Raw genomic sequence first — 16726 nt, forward strand, 5'->3', positions numbered from 1 at the left:
GAGGCGCACAGTTGGATGGGGCTGGGGAGGCTGGGATGCCCATGTTCTGCAGTGGTGATAAAAATCCCACCTTACCAGTGTTAGCTAGACCCTGCTTTGCTAGTACAAAGGCAGTGGGGAGACCAAAATTAAGGATTTACCTAGTTCTGGGTGGCCCCAGTAATAAAATGCCAGTGTCTCAAAAGGGCGTGCAAGCAGACTAATTTGCTATAAGGCAGCTGAAGTTCGACCACCAGGCTTCCCTGGGAGAAGGAATCCACTGTGTTCAGATTTCTCATGAAAAAGCATATTGGCATGCTATTTCTGCCTTCGAGAATGGAGCCCAGTGCCAAGCAGGATCCAGACATTCCTGCATTTTCACTCTTCCCTGCTGTCATCTCTCAATGATTATTGATATTTCAGAAAAGGGAGCTATTTCTGCAATTCTCATTTTCATTAAAAACACATTTTACAAATATTTTTGTCCTTTACAATTTTTTCTTATTTATCTTGTTGTGTGTTTTTAAAACTTCCCTGTTGTAATTTGTTTGGCTATTGTTAGATTTTGGTTGGCTTATTTATTTTTCTTTATTCCCGCGGAAATCATTTGTCGTGGTAGTGGTTTTTCTGTTGTGTTCTGGTCGAAATTCTCCTTTCTTTGCTTCTCTCTCAGACTTCTTCCCTTCTTGCTGCTCTGCATAAACTCTAACAGTAGGAACCCAGCATAAAGGTCTACCCTACCAACTTTCTGCTGTTGCTTTGAAAAAAATTAAAAGTGTATTATAAAGAAGCAGTAGGTAAATCTGTCTTTCCCTTTGTGAAAAGTGGCAGAGAGATTATTTCATCTAGATTGGAGGCAGCTAGAATTCTCCAGTAGTGATTAGTTAGGGTTTACTTCAGTTCACACTGGGCCCATCTGCAGAGAAAATGGAGGTGATGTTTCCCAAGCATACACTACTTAAAAGTTCACAGCACAAAAATCTGTATAAAAATGACATTAAAATACTATCTGATATTCAGGAAAATGCATCTGAAGTGAAAATACCGAAACTTGTATTCCGCCCCAATTTTTATACTTGATAAGATTATTTGAGACCCATAAATGAGCTAATAATGTTAAATTCACCCATATTATATGAAAATGGATATATCATGCATTTTCTATTGCTATACTACTGATTGAGCAAGACTCTGAGAGGCAGCCTCTTTATACTCAAGACCTCCCATGGATGTCACATATCCTTACATGTGACAGTTATCTCTGCCAGGAAGCTCTTCTTCCACCAACTTAAAATCCTCATGAAATAACGCTGGTCTACTTTTATTTCCAACTTCTATTCCAACAGAGTACAGCTAGTCATGAAGAAAAGTGTCTATTTTCCTACATTCCAGACTAAACCAGAAATCCTTTTACATCGTCACCGTGGAAGATCTATGGCACAACCCTATCCTTCAATCATCTTTTTGTCTCTGCTGACCTACTTTCCAAACACTTTTAAAGTAGTAATTTCAGACTTGTATATAGTTCCAGAGTTTCCTCTGTGAAGTCGTAAACTCCTTGAAGACAAGGACCATGTCTTATATGTTTTGGCATCCTTATGGTGCCCAAAGAAGTGGTTTAAATCTAGTAGTAATAAATTAATGTTGAGTGAATGTGTTTAATTTAACACATACTTATATAGCGCTCACTTGACTGGAAACTGTTCTGTGTGCTTTATAAATATCAACTCTATTAAATCTTTTAACAATCCAGTGGCATTAGTGTTATTTTCATCCCCATGTCACAAATAAGGAAATCAAGGGACAGAGAGGTTAAGAAATCAGCCAAAGGTCACACAGGTAATACATATCTGAACCAAGGGGTGCCTGGGTGGCTCAGTTGGTTAAGCATCCGACCCTTGATTTCGGCTCAGGTCGTATCTCACAGTTCATGAGATTGAGCCCTTTGTTCAGCTCTGTGCTGACAACATGAAGCCTGCTTGGGATTGTCTCCTCCCCCTCTCTCTCTGTCCCTCCCCAATGTGTGCATGCTCTCTCTCTCTCTCTCTCCCCCTCTCTCTCTCTAAATAAACATTTAAAAAATATATATCTGAGCCAGGATTCAAACCTTGGCAGTGTGACTCCAAGAGCTGTCCGGGTTCTCTTTGAGGGAATAAATACGTGAAGGCATGAAGAGGTCATCCTCTGATAAACTGTTCACAGTATTATACCTGCTCTGCTAAGAGCAGTTACTCTCTGAGAACCTGTTATTGTGACAGATCGTTTTCTACCCTGACTACCCTGTAATTAAATGCTGCCCATTATTTATGCACACAGTCTATACTCTTAAAGAGTCTTGCTTTCAATCTCTCTCTCTCTCTCTTCTATGCTGATTCTCTTTCACATCTAGTTAATTATGAGTACTTCACACCACTTTTCCAGCTTATCACAGTCATAGTATATTTTGGTGTTATATCTTTTGCCAGATGCTACTTTCCAAAATCACAACTGCCAACTTAACAATGCACACATAATTTCACCACCCAAGTGAATGACAAAAATTCTTCTTCAGGGACTATCCATCAGGCTGATTATCAGATATGTCATGCAATTTTCTACTTGGATAAGAGACTAGGAAATTAGTTCTGAGGCTTTTAAAAACAAACACATTCTAAAAAAATAAATAAATACTTTCTCAGTAAGTGTGCTACATGAGTAATATTTCTATGATTTCAGAGCCCACTAGTAGGAATTTATCTAACTACAAAAATTCCTATTTAGCAGGTCCAGTATTATTGTACCAACTCAAATGTGACTACAAAAGAGTGTGTTTCTTTAGTTTTTTGGGTTTTTTTTGTTTTGTTTTGTAAATTAACTAATATGAAGTTCCCATTTGGTCAAGCTGGTGGGAGGCTGTCTTGTCATTGTTGAGGCTCCATCCCCTTCCCTAATTGTCTCACGAAAACTTGTAGCTTCCAGTGATACTTACCAGATAAGGAAGAGTGTCTCGTCCTCAGTCCATCGTCATCATGGATATACTCAAGTTTCCAAGCCTGAAGTCCAGTTTGCTGATGGATTGCATGTGAGTGCAGTGTTTGCCAAAATTGTTCCAGCTTCCCTAGATATACCCTTGTGTTTCCCTCGGAGGTTCTGCCCTTTCCTCCAAAGTTCTCAGGATCAAATTTCCCCACTAGCGGAAATACCTGTATTCCTCTCTACTTTCCCAAGCTAGGAAGTAGCTTTCTCTTGCCATTCTTTCTATCCTCCTCCTCATCCTTCTCCTCCTCCTCCTCCTTCTTCTTTTTCGTTTTTAAACGTTTTTAATGTTTATTTATTTTTGAGACAGAGAGACAGAGCATGAGCAGGGGAGGGGCAGAGAGAGAGGGAGACACAGAACCTGAAGCAGGCTTCAGGCTCTAAGCTGTCAGCACAGAGCCCGACACGGGGCTTGAACCCACAAACCATGAGATCATGACCTGAGCTGAAGTCAGATGCTCAACTGACTGAGCCACCCAGGCGCCCCCATTTTTCCTGTTCTTGAGCACATCCTTCCCTTTCCTTCCCTTCTCTTCTAGAGACATAATAATTCAGCATAATTCAGCATAATTCTTCTGTGAGTTCAGGTGTTTACAAAACTCAAGGAGAGCAAATGACTGTGAGCAAGTTTGTACTCAAAAGCAAAACTTTATTTGGGCAAGGGGCTGGGGGGAGGGGGGAGACACAGGGAGAAGAAAAACTAAATTAGCAACTGCATGGATTGTTATGTCATATGTGGTGACAGGCTTCTTGCTGTCAGTTTGCTCTCAGTTTTAACCAAGGAGAAAAGACATGCGTGCCACGCAAAGGTATCAACATACAATTTGCCAAGTGTGCACTATTGATAAAAGCCTAAGAGATTTAGAGGACCAAGTTTATCTATTACACACAGAACTCCTCTCTGGGATTGGCTAGAAAGAGATCTTGCTTACGGAGAAAGTTGTTCAAGGTAAAAATGAGACAAATTTGAACAAAGAAAGTAAATGTGTTCAGCCATTTTATTAAAGACTCATAGAAGGAAAAAGCTGTAGGAACACACAAGGGATGAAAAATCAGACACAATCTCAAAACTGGTGCTTTTTCCAGTCTTGGGGTAGGAAAGAAAACATTAAAGTAAATCAAGAGTATGCAGGTGTAGTCCTTATGCTAGTGTAAGAGCTGGTGTGTTGACCATGCTACTTTACGGTATAAGCTCCAAGTATGAAACATCTAATAGATGCTAATCCATGAAGCTGTCCAGCCTTGACTTTGGTCTGGAATTTCTTACTCTGGGGATACTGAAAAAAAAAGTAACATTTTAATGTCTCAACCTAACTGGTACCCAGCTTTTTATTATACCATTAATCACTCCACTCAATCTGATGTTCTTACTTACCCGTACCCACTTAAACGTGGAACAGTTTTAATCCAGGAAGAAGGGAATTTTGGTCTGGAGGTGAACACATTAAAACACATCGCTATCACCAAAACTTTCTTAAACTTTGGATGAATCAGTGTTTGCAACTCTCAAGGGCATTTGTTTGAGGTCTGTTTGTGATTTGTGTGCCATGTTTATTAAAGGTGATATAAAAGGTTATGTAAGGGACTTAATCCCCATGGTTTTGGCAAATAACCACTATCATTTAGTGGGAAGTGGGTGGCATGTCAGTTGTCAGCTCTCATTTATCCTTACACATACTTTTCTTATTATACCTCTTATACCCACACGACTTTTTGACAGACCATGTTGGGGGTTCTGAAGCAGGGGGGAGCTAAAGAGCTACCTGGTGAGAGAGAATATTTTAATAGGACATATAAAATCTAGTACTTCAATTGGAAAGAAACAGTAATGGGATGTTGAGGTTATTTTCTTCCACCAAATCTGTAAGGACTTTAAGCCAATTTCTGTGAAAAATTGGTGTAGAATTTTGTCTCCTACTTGCTTCAGAGATGAAGGGCAAGACATGTAGAATTACTACTAGATTTCATTACAGCTACGTTCCATCATTATTTTATGCCCCATTAAGGAGAAAACATGGCACCAATTAAATTGACACAATATTTTCTTATCACCTAACATTTTTATATGATTGAAAAATATTTTGAGGCTCATTTTAGGTATAGATTTTATTATATATCATACTTTTCTGTTTCTGTGCCTTTCTATGCCCCTAATAAAATTTCAGTACCAGCTAATGGTGCCAGACCTTTGCATTTAAGATGGTGCTATTGCCCATCATGAAATTTCTAGTTGTTTTTCCGTTTCTAGGTGCATCAGCGATTCATTGACACTCCACACCCAGTCCCCTTGCATAGAAATGACCTTGACTGTAGTCAAGTGGCACCTAGGTTTCATAAAGTACAGTATTAGTGCCCGGCCAGCAGGTGGGACAATGAACAGATATGATGAAGGCAAAGGAATGCAAGTGTTGAGTCCAGCCAAGAGGTCAGCTACCAAGGATCTGTAAATGTCTGAGGGTCCTTTGCTCCTTTGTAAGGGTCTCTATATTTCAAAGTACAATATATGCTCATGGTAGGATCATCATTAATATGAATGCCTATAAATCCACCCTTCGAATAGTCTTCTCGGTAATTTTTAGTTTTGTCACCTTCCTGTCCAATCTGACCAACCTAATGAAGGACTGGGGCTAGGCACTAGGCATTGATCAGCACCAGTCCTGCCAGTGCTTGAATTATTAGTGCCATCTTCATTTTACTGTTCCTTCTCAAAATCACTTCAAGCTCCTTGTCCATTTTGTGAGAACTTGTCCAGTTCAAACTTAAAAAAAAATTTTTTTTAATGTTAATTTATTTTTGAGACAGAGAGAGACAGCGGGTGAATGGGGGAGAGTCAGAGAGAGAGAGGGAGACACAGAATTCCAAACAGGCTCGAGGCTCTAAGCTGTCAGCACAGAGCCCGACGTGGGACTCAAACCCACAGACCGCGAGATCATGACCTGAGCCAAAGTCGGATGCTTAACTGACTGAGCCACCCAGGCGCTCCCAAACTTTATAATAAAAGTGGACACGCCATTCCCTCAGGAAACCCTGCTCACGGCACCATGGCAGAGAAAGCAAGGGGCCAATAGCAACAGTAAATACTAGCAATACTTAATTCTTTCTTAATTTTTAGATTAAAAAATAGATGAGTAGAAGTCCTGACATTTTCTTCCCGCACTGGGAAGTGCTTGTTCCACTTCCACTGGGCTGCTTGTTCAACCCACGGGCATTTTGCACTCAACTTTGGAGACTACCCTGTAAACAACTGTATTAATCTCATGGTGTAAACATTTGAGGAACTGAAAAAAACTCAAGTTTAAGAGTTTGACTGTGTTTTTTTTTTTTCTCTCAATTTAATATGGGTGTGAGGCAGGGAGGGGTGGAAGTTCTTTTGGAAATAACTAAAATTATGGCCATATATATTTTTGAATCTTTTAAAAATACACTGTGTATTCACTCCAGTAATTCTGTTGATGCCCAGCTTTAGACCAAAGACAACGCAAATTCTTAAACAGGAACAAAATAATAATTGGCAGCTGTGCACAATAAGGCAATCAAGGGCCATGTGTTGCATCATAAACCCCTAGAGCAAAGAAATGTGCCTGATGTTGGATAATGAAGTGTATCCAAGAAAATAAATACAATGGACTGTGTTATTTTAAGGGTAAGACTGTTATTCCCTCCTGTCAGAAACAGATAAAATTTTATTTCTTAACATAGTGAAACTTACTCAAGAAACCTTTTGGGCTGCATATCCACTGGGGTAAAATACTGAATAACTGCTCACATGTGATCACACCTCCTTACTCCTAAAATTTTGATGCTTCGTAGAATAAACATAATTTTTCTAAAGAGTGAATTTCTAAGACAGAGCATTATAAATATAGCATTTTTAGTAAAGCCCAAGCCAGATTGTTTCTCCTTGTTGGCTTCTAAGGAAGGCTGCAACCACTAATCTGATTACACACCAGTGCCAACTTCAGATACCATTGGATAGTCCTTCCTTGAAAGCAGTTCACTACTTTTGTTCCTCCCTGAATCTGAGTATAATATCATAAAGATTTCCTAAACTGGAAGAAACCTTAGTAAATAATGTATTTTCTCATACAGCTCATTGTCAAGTTTTGGTTGAAACTTTGTAAAGTGAGATCCCCTATGTTGTTGTTACATTGTTATAATATATTGTTATATTGTCAGGTCTCTCAACCCCTGGGTCAGGATGTGATGTTTGCAAATGGTACATTCCTTAAGACAAGACTGAGAATGGCTTGCCACTTCCCCCCACCCACAATTATATAGAGGAGGGAGAAGAAAAGCCAAGTAAGAATCTCCCAGAAAATAGCAAATGTTAATATTAATCACACTCCCATCACATTCGGATGGCCCAGACTCATTTATGTGAACATACATGTAATGGAAGTTTTGTAACTGTAATAATTTACATATTTACGAAATTATTGAAAATTGTTAATGATTTGCAAATATTACAAATAATTTGAGTATTACAAACATTTTGTAATAATTATAACAGAAGCTGTAAAATGTATCTTTTCCACTTGTCTAGAAAAAGAGAATGGTGTGGTGAACACAGCATTGTTTCTGTCAAATCTATAACAGATACTCAACCCCCAGAGTAATTAGAGGATGCAAATTCAAACAGCAATAAGATACTATTTACCCCCATCACACTGTCAAGTATTGGAAAGCCAAATCATATAAAGGTGTGTGGAAATAAGAACCATCATGGACTGCTGATGGATGTCTGAACTCATTTCATGGTGAATAGTCTCATAGCAGTGAGTGCAGTTAAATATGCAGATACCCTAGGACTCAGCGATTCTATTCCTGAGTACATTGTCCTGTTATAATTTCCATGCAGATGCCCACAGACTTGTATAAAGATATCCTTTGCAGGGTCATGGGTGAAAATCAAGGCAGTCTGCAGTTCCATCAATAAGGAAATGAATAAATAAAATGGGGCATACATGCAATGAACAGAATACTATGCAGTGATCAGAAGCAATGAGATGTATTTTTTCTTCACTATTTTTGTTTTGCACTGTAGCAAACAACAACAACCAGAAACACACAGCTTTTCTTCACATTTGCACGGATTTTTAGGAAATCACCACTTTTCCCCTAGAGGAATAGCCTTCAGACAAAAGAGAAGTAGTATCACATTGCAAACTCTGCAAATCCCTAAAAGCAACTGCTTGAAGACAATCCCCAGGGACTGGGAAGAAAACAAATGTCACAAGAGATGAGAGGAGAACATGTAAGGATGGCAAGCTGGGGAAATGAGCATTTTTAGTGCCATTGACCCAGACCAAGATACCTTTTTCTCTTGGCACCCACGGCCACCAACTCAAAGGGATGATTGTTGGTCTGTGGTCTGAAGAACTCTTCTTAAATGAAATGAGAGTCATTTTGAGAAGTGTATATATGCACATATATCTTTGATGTATATATCAACATTCATAGATATCTGAAGCATAACTTAAAGAAGTAAAACAGATTTGTAGCAAATATTCCTTATGGAAATTTTTAAAAAACATAGTAATACTATACATTTTTCAAGAGTACACGTTTTATAGAAATAAATGGAAGTTGGATTGCAAGGACATACAGAAGAATGGGTACTGATGAGGTTGGGGGAATGGAATAAGGACAAAAATTAATATAATGCAAAGCATCCCCATCCTTATTAGCATGTCATCAATTGAAAAGTCTGATCAACCAGATTCTGGCCTTCTGAGATTTGGCTCTATCACCTCTATGTACACAGCTCTGGAAGCATGGGGGAAATCTGGATTAGGGGTTATATTGTACGATCACTCATTCTATTTCTGAATCACATTTGAAATCACACGTGTTTGGCCTTAACTTGTGCGCATTCTTTGAATACTATTCCAATAATAGTCCATGAAGCAGAAGAGCTAAGGAACCACAGGGTCATCTGATCCAAGCTCCGTTTCACAGATAAGAAAGCTGAGATTGCAAACAGTCCAGGGATCTTCAAGGCCTCCTTTTAGTTTCTTGGCTTCTTATTATATGTGAATTTGATTTCAGCTCATTTGAAGAATCAGTTTCCTTTTCTAAATACTGTCTTTCCTCTCTGCAGTATTGCTTCAAATTCAGCAAAAACAGGGGTATGGAGAGGATTCAAACCAAAACTATTTTAAGTGTAAGAATCTAGGCAGATAATAAAAACATGTTTTTTAACTTATTTAAATTGTGTGCATCTGCATTTATTTGTTTTCAGATTTTGTAGGTTCTGTGGGTGGTAGTCCAGGAAAAAAACACACAGAGACATTTGCTTTGGGACTGCCCAGCATAAACAGCGTTACCACGGCAGATCGGAATGTGTGAGCCAAAAACCAACAAGGGATCAGAATCCAGACCCAGAGGTAGCCTATGCACTTGAAGGTTTCCTGTTGAAGGACACATGCTCCTTCCAAGGATACAAAGATCTTTACCAGGACTTTCAATTCACTACTGCTTTGTGTCCTGGCTACAGCCATCCACTGCCAAGTTGCTGTTTGGGCAACAGTTAATTATCAGCTGTCTGGACTAGCTCACCGTAAACATATTACAGTGTTTCATCGCTCATGTTTTATTTAATTTCACTTGTCATCAAGGTCCTTGATTGGAGCTCTGCGATTTAGATTGGGAGAGGTGGTTTTTACTCCTGTTGAAATCTGCTTATCACTCAGTCCGTGCTCTGCTCCAGAGGTAAAGGATGAGACTCTCTCGCCCACCAAGACAGGCTCTGGTGCTCTCTAGGGCAGCTCCAAGAAGGAGTTGGGCCATTTATCCTAACTGTGATGCTATTGCAAGAAGCTAAATGAGAGACACATGGCAGTTTTTGGGTGGTATAATCTGTCTTCAGTTAATAATGGCATTTCCAGTGTGGGATTACTAATGAGAAGACCCTAGGACCACTGCCCAAACTTCAGATGTCAAGAATCAGTAAACTCCCACATAGGTTTTGCGAACCATGAAGAAAACTTCAAAGATCAGATACAGTTTTCCATAGAGATGTCTGTGTTTTGCCGGATGCTCTGGCAAGGATACAGAGCACTCATAGTCAACACACAGAAACACATGTGAACACATACAAACATGGCCACACCAAACGATCCTCGCAGTGTATCGACCTCAGGCCTCCTGCCCGGGCCGTCAGCAAAGCCACTGGAAGAACCTAGAATAAACCCCAGCTCTGACACTCAGGTAAGTGGAGACAGGTGTAAGAAAGATCCTCCACGGAAAGGTGTGTCAGGCAGCCCAACACACGCCTACATGCCTCTCTACGTTCCTCTCTGATATGGACAAGACACACGTGAAACATGCTTCCTCCAAAGGGAGATCACACCCTCCAATGCCTCTTTGTCAGAGTTGTGGGCTGCGTTCCCAGCTGGCAAGGGTAGATTTTACCCCCTGACTGTACAAAGGAGCTGAGAAAGGAGCTTCCCACTTAAGACCTTGCCTCACCCATAAGGTTCTTCAGTACAACTTGAGTGTTTCCCTCTTCAGTGGGAATAAGAAACAATAACAAAATAAATAAAAGTAAACCATGGGACAAAAATGTCATACAGTCAGCAAATATATCATGTTTTTAAAACATGAATTTACCCAAAGTCTTTATGTCTATCATTTCCCCTCCCCAGCTCTCCCCCCTACTCCGCCCCAACACACACACTCAAATAGTAGGCATCGCCAGAAAGCATTATTTGGAGCTGATTCTAACTTTCTAGGAGTACTGGAAACAACCCCTAGCTACTGAGGCCATGATCATCTGCTTTTGCACCTAAGAGAGAAATTATGTGCAAAATATGTGTTAATAAGAGGACTTTCTGTCATCATAGAAACAGCATGACATTGATAATAACTTTACCTTTCACTTTTAAGTGTATAGTTTTGTAATAATCCATAAAATAAATTATATTGGTCAGCAAAGGCTACAGTTATTTTACATGCACTGAGCCATTATTGGTACTAAGCAAAGGTGGGAAAGAAAAGGAAGGTGAGTTAGACATGGTTTTGGCCCTCAAGATATTCTTCAGGGTGTGCTTTAGGAGTAGATGCATACCTGAAATACTGGCACAGTAACAAAAGCATCATAAATAGGAAAATGGTCGAAGGGCTACAGAGGCCCAGACAAGGGAGTATGCAGTCTATATAAGCATATACGTGTTCCATATATGTGTATTGGAACAACTGCAAAAAGAAGAAACACAGTTTTTACAATCAAATACTTTCTTTAGCTCCTATTAAATGGCTTTGCACAAGCTATCTGGGTAAGTGATCAATATGAATATAGACACCGAAGTTGATTATAAGCTACGTGAGGGCAAGAATGAAGCACCTTTATTCACCGCCATGTTTCCACCTCAAAAAATAGTGCTCACGTAAAATTATTTTAAGTGAAATTGCCTAGGAAGAGGAAAAGATATGGGGTATAGAAGAAGCTGTGAGAGAGACCCCAAAAGAGTATGGAGGTGGTCTTCCAGTCCAAAGATGTACTTTGCCAAGGGCAAGAGGGAGATGGCTTGGCCACATGGTGCAGGCTTGGTGGAGGAGGAAGGGAGGTTATTTAGGACAAGGGGCGGCAGATGAAGCAGGATCCCTTTTGGCCCCTCTTTCTAGCACAGAGTTCTGGGTACCCAAGAAGTCAGGCCCTGTGCTTGAGATGGAGGCAAATGATGTCAAGAGGGAAAATCAGGTCCGATTAAGGTGAGAAGGGTGTAGAATACATATTCAGAAAAGGCTCTTAGTAAATAAAAGACCCAGAGCAAGAGGTGGGGGTGGAAGTTTGACAGAGGCAGGGCGGGCTAGGGGAACTGAGAAGCTGAGTGGGAGCGGGGTGTGAGTGTGGCAGAGGATGGGGGCCTGTAGGATGGGGGCTTGACTGGAGATGTGCATCATGCAGATAAGGGAGAGAGGATAGTGGTCTGGAGAGGACAGCAGCAAGGGAATGAGGCTTGAGGCGAGCTGACCAGCCCCAGAGTTTCCTTGGTGGAAGTCTGTTCTGAGGGTCAGTCCCTGTCAAACCCCGGTAGGGCAAGGGGAGCCACAGCCCCCAATCAAGTCCCCTCTCTTAGAAGCCAGGAAAAAGCTGGACCTTGTTTTCAGAGGTCTGCGTTCCTCTGCAAAGCTTCCTCTGGCCTAACCTTGGAAGTCATGCATCAATTCCACTACCTTCTGGTTATAAGGGAGTCTCTAAGACCAACCCAGATTCATAGAAAGGGAATTACACTGTACTTCTTGCAGGGCAAACAGCAAGATCACATTGTAAGAGACTGTGGTGGCCACTTTGGAACATTCAGTCTTCACACACCCTTACTGTGGTGAAAGCAGACTTTTTTCTTTTTTGCCGGTTTCTCAACCTCCATGAGCAAATAAAACCACCTCGACCCAATTGCTCAAAACTCCAAATTGAATGATAATCCTCACCTCCTCTCTTTCCTGCACTCCTCAGGTTTAATGCATCCTCATCAGGTCCTTTCAACTTCACTTCTGAAACAACTGCCAAGTATATTCACCCCTCTGCACCTCTGCTCGAGCCACCCTGCTGCCACCATCTCCCACCTAAACCACTATAGTAGCCCGGGGATGATCTCCTTGCTTCCATTCTTGTCCCCTGTAATCCATGCATTCTACAACAGACAGGTTAATACAGTTAATGCTCATACATAAGATCATACCACTCCCATGCTTAAAAACCTGTGACGGCTTCCCAGGCAGTTGGGATACAATCCAAATGCTGTCATCTGGCTTCCAGAACCTTCCATGATTTAGCCCCAGGTCTTCACACCAGCCTCTTCAGGCCATCCCTTGATGCCTTGTCTACTCTACTCACATTTGTTGCTTTCTTTTACTTTCTCAAACTCCCCTGGAGCCAGCATCTTGTGTCACCTTCCTGGAATATTCTCTGACTATGCATACTGGCTTCTTGTTCTTTAAGAGCCACTTCCTCATGGCTTTTCCAACCTCGTAATAGAAAAGTAGCCCCCCAGGTCACTGTCATATTCCCTGATTTAATTCACTAGTTGAAACACAGTTAAGAGGGGGGCCTGGGTGGCGCAGTCGGTTAAGCGTCCGACTTCAGCCAGGTCACGATTTCGCGGTCCGTGAGTTCGAGCCCCGCGTCAGGCTCTGGGCTGATGGCTCAGAGCCTGGAGCCTGTTTCCGATTCTGTGTCTCCCTCTCTCTCTGCCCCTCCCCCATTCATGCTCTGTCTCTCCCTGTCCCAAAAATAAATAAACGTTAAAAAAAAAATTAAAAAAAAAAAAGAAACACAGTTAAGATATAGGGATGTGACAGGTAACTTTTGGGGCCATGAGAACAACAACAACAAAAAGCTGTAGCTGCATTCATAAGTGTTTTACATTTTCTTAGTCAGACACCTCCCACCTCCCTTAAAATGGCAGTTCGTAGGAACAGAAGACTTCTCTGTAGATCAGTTCCTGGAAAAACTGCTGACATAAGGTAGGAGTACGGTCTTCACTAATGATTTAGTACCTGGAAGAGCCTGGTAACTTAACCCAGTAAGTGATTAAAACATTTCTCTTATAATAATAATTATTTAATTAATCTAAGTGTCTTAATTTGCTAATAGGGGCACTGAAGCCAGAATTAGTAAATCGTTTGTCCAGCGTCACTAGGATAGGTGCGAATAGTATCACGACTAAGCTTAGTTGTTAAAATCAAGAGTCTCATCTTTTTATTACGAAAGAAATTTTTAAAAAACAAAACAACTCTTGGGGCACCTGGGTTGGGTGGCTCAGTCAGTTGAGCATCTGACTTTTCATTTCGGCTCAGGTCATGATCCCAGGGTCATGGGATTGAGCCCTATGTTGGGCTTTGTGCTGAGTGTGGAACCTGCTTGAAATGCATGCTCGCTCTCGCTCTCTCTCTCTCTCTCTGAAATTAAAATAAAATAAAATACCAAATAACTCTTACTTGTATTGAGCATCCATCCACTCTGTGCATTAGCTGGAGCCGTGGGATCTCAACTGTGACACTGACCAGTAGCGTGGCATTGAGCAAGCATGCAGGAGAAGAGGGTCTGATTTCCCTCTCAGGCATTTGAGGATGCTGTGAAGCCACATGGAGGCATTTACTCCCTCATTGGGGAAGTTTGGGTGTTCCAAGAGTGTAAATGCCCCTCCCTTACCTTCGTCCTTTTCTTTTGTCATTATATCCCTTTGATCTAGAAGGTTGATTCTTGCCACAGCTTGCACTTCATAGGTGAATGCCCAAGACTGGAAACACAGCTTGAAACACCATTTTCCACCAACTGATCCTTGGATCACACGTGACCCCTTGAAGATAAGATCAAATAAGATTAGGAAATGCAAAAACCATTCACAGGCACACAAACATATTGAAAGATTTGAGAAATTTTTCTGCAACGTGTCCTTCGCCCTCTTTTTAACACAGATTTTTTCCTAACCTATAATATTGCCTTAGAGATGATGATGCATACATATTAAGGTAGATCCAGGTTACTGTCAGAGACAAACTGATTCATGGGCAAGGTTCATAAAATTCAATAAGGTGTAAGGATATGACAGGTTGCTTTCTAGACCATCATAAAGAATAAAAAGGATGTGGTTGCAAAAATAGGTCCAAATCTTCACTCTGTCCCGCATCCATACTCTTTATTATGTGACTTTCCAGCTCTTGAATCTGAAATGGCCTTATGACTTGTTTTGGCCAACAGAATACAGAGGAAGGGACTTTGTACCATTTGTCAGCCTAAGTCCTGAGCAGTCTTGCATGCTGCTGCTGGCTTCCTTGGAAACCTGTCATCACTCTTCACATGAGCCTGGGCTAACTCTCCAGATGATGAGAGACAATGTGGCCCAGTCAACCCCATCACTCCAACCAAGAGCCAGCCAATCACCGGGCGTGGAAGTGAGACCACCCTAGACTGCGTCAGTCCCCACTGAACCATCAGCTGATGACAGATGACAGTGTAAGCCCTGCCAAGTTCGTCCGAGCTGGCCAGGTCAGCACAATGCTCAAGCCCATCCATAATATACTCGTGAGCACTAAGAAATCATAGTTGTTTTAAGCCATTAATTTGGAGATGGTTTGTTACCTAGCAATTCAATAATTAATACACAAGGCAAAACTCCCGTTTACTCCCACAGACCAAAAAGGAACCCTGAAAAACACAGGACGGTGATATGATATAACATAGCACTAAAGCTGATTGAAGCAAAATGATAAGCATTTCCAAGACAGAAGTTAGGTCTTATTCACGTTTATATCCCTACAACCAAACACAATGCTGCGCAATGGGGTGTTCAATAAATGTTTTTGAGAAATAAGATCGTGGTAAATTGCCACTGTACCCAAGAGCCAACTCTGCACAAGAACCAATGGATTACGTGTTACAGTTCCAGAAAGACATAAAAAAGAAGCAGCCCTAAAAACAAGGAGAAGTGATACTGATAGCAGACAGTTAGAAATTAATAGTTTTCCTGATCTGAACTCATGATTCTCATGCTCCTGGGATTAGAGGTGGGCGGCCCTTACAGCATCTGCACCACAGGATTAACATCTGTGTGAACGTGGACATAGAAAAAGGCAGAGGGGATGAATTCCTGAATTGTTCTTACTGACATTCGCGGATATGGTTCCTTGGATGATTCTAGTTCACAGGTGCACTGGCCACACACTAATTGAAAGAATTATTTTCTTAACATTCGGTGTCATCTGCAAAGGCTTTTGTGAAGAGCATAATTGTTTCAACCAGCTGCTAGGAACTGTTTTTATTAATTTTTTTTTAAAAATCAAACAATGCCAAAGCAGAGGGTGTTTGTAATATTTCCCCCTCCACATTCTTCTGGGGGATTAAATGAAAAACAACAACCTACAGCTTTATGAGGCTAAGACCTTTGAAGACCAAGGAATTGGGTTCTGTAAACAGCAACAACAGAAATGTGTCCTTTTTCTCTCTATTTTTATCCTCACCCCATGATAGGCTGTCCTGTGTGCAGCGTGTCTGATTAGTGAAGCCCAGAGTGGCCACATCCTGAATCCCTATACTAGCACAACCTGACAGACTGCAGGTCTGACTTCCACTGTGTGTGCTGCCTTAAACTAGAGAAGATGCCACAAGTTCTGTGATTTCTGTCTTTGGGTCACTGCCGGACCCATCTCCAAGGGACTGGCTCTAATAGCTAAAAAATCTCTTTCTGGAGTCAACTCTTGAATGTATAAGGATTTCCAGGTTTTCCCAAAGGCAGTCTGTAAGTCCCCCAAACCTAAATGTCATTTCAGCATTACACCACTTTCTTCTAATTATTTGTTTTCCCTCCCTCTTTGATTTTAAGTTTCTCGAAGTGGTGAGTTAAAAAAAAAAAAAAAAAAAGGAAAACAGTACAAAAGAGACAAGTGAGAGACCAAAGGAAAAATTATACATGTTGCCATTCTTATCACAAGGGGAAGCCAGCTTGTGATCTAGAAAAAGGATCATAAGAACTAAGGTTGAAAATGGCAGACTGTACTTCTAAAAAATGAAAGAAGGTATAGATCGAGATGGAGTATTATGTTTTAAGGCAGCATGGGGCTCTTTGACTATTTGGAATCTTTGGAAATACTTTAAGGTCAAACTAGATGTTCTGAGCAGGGTGTTACATATACTTCCCTGAGGTTACAGCTTTGTTACAACACACAACTGAAAAAACTCAGCATAGTCCTCAAAACGTAATGCATTCATCCTGGAACATGATTTCCTTAC

At 40.9% G+C, this 16726-nt stretch overlaps 1 long non-coding RNA gene across 1 annotated transcript; it reads right to left on the reverse strand.

The window, feature by feature from the left end:
* Positions 1-3974: 3974 nt before the first annotated feature.
* Positions 3975-14474, reverse strand: LOC121029742 (uncharacterized). Its single transcript, XR_005789867.1, has 2 exons — positions 14150-14474; positions 3975-4271 (listed from the first exon to the last, which is right to left on the reverse strand). It is a non-coding gene; the product is annotated as an uncharacterized LOC121029742 (long non-coding RNA).
* Between the last annotated feature and the right edge of the window lie 2252 nt (positions 14475-16726).

Source organism: Herpailurus yagouaroundi, unplaced genomic scaffold (assembly GCF_014898765.1).
Source record: "Herpailurus yagouaroundi ecotype Mexico unplaced genomic scaffold, PumYag 139, whole genome shotgun sequence".
Classification (NCBI taxonomy): Eukaryota; Metazoa; Chordata; class Mammalia; order Carnivora; family Felidae; genus Herpailurus; species Herpailurus yagouaroundi.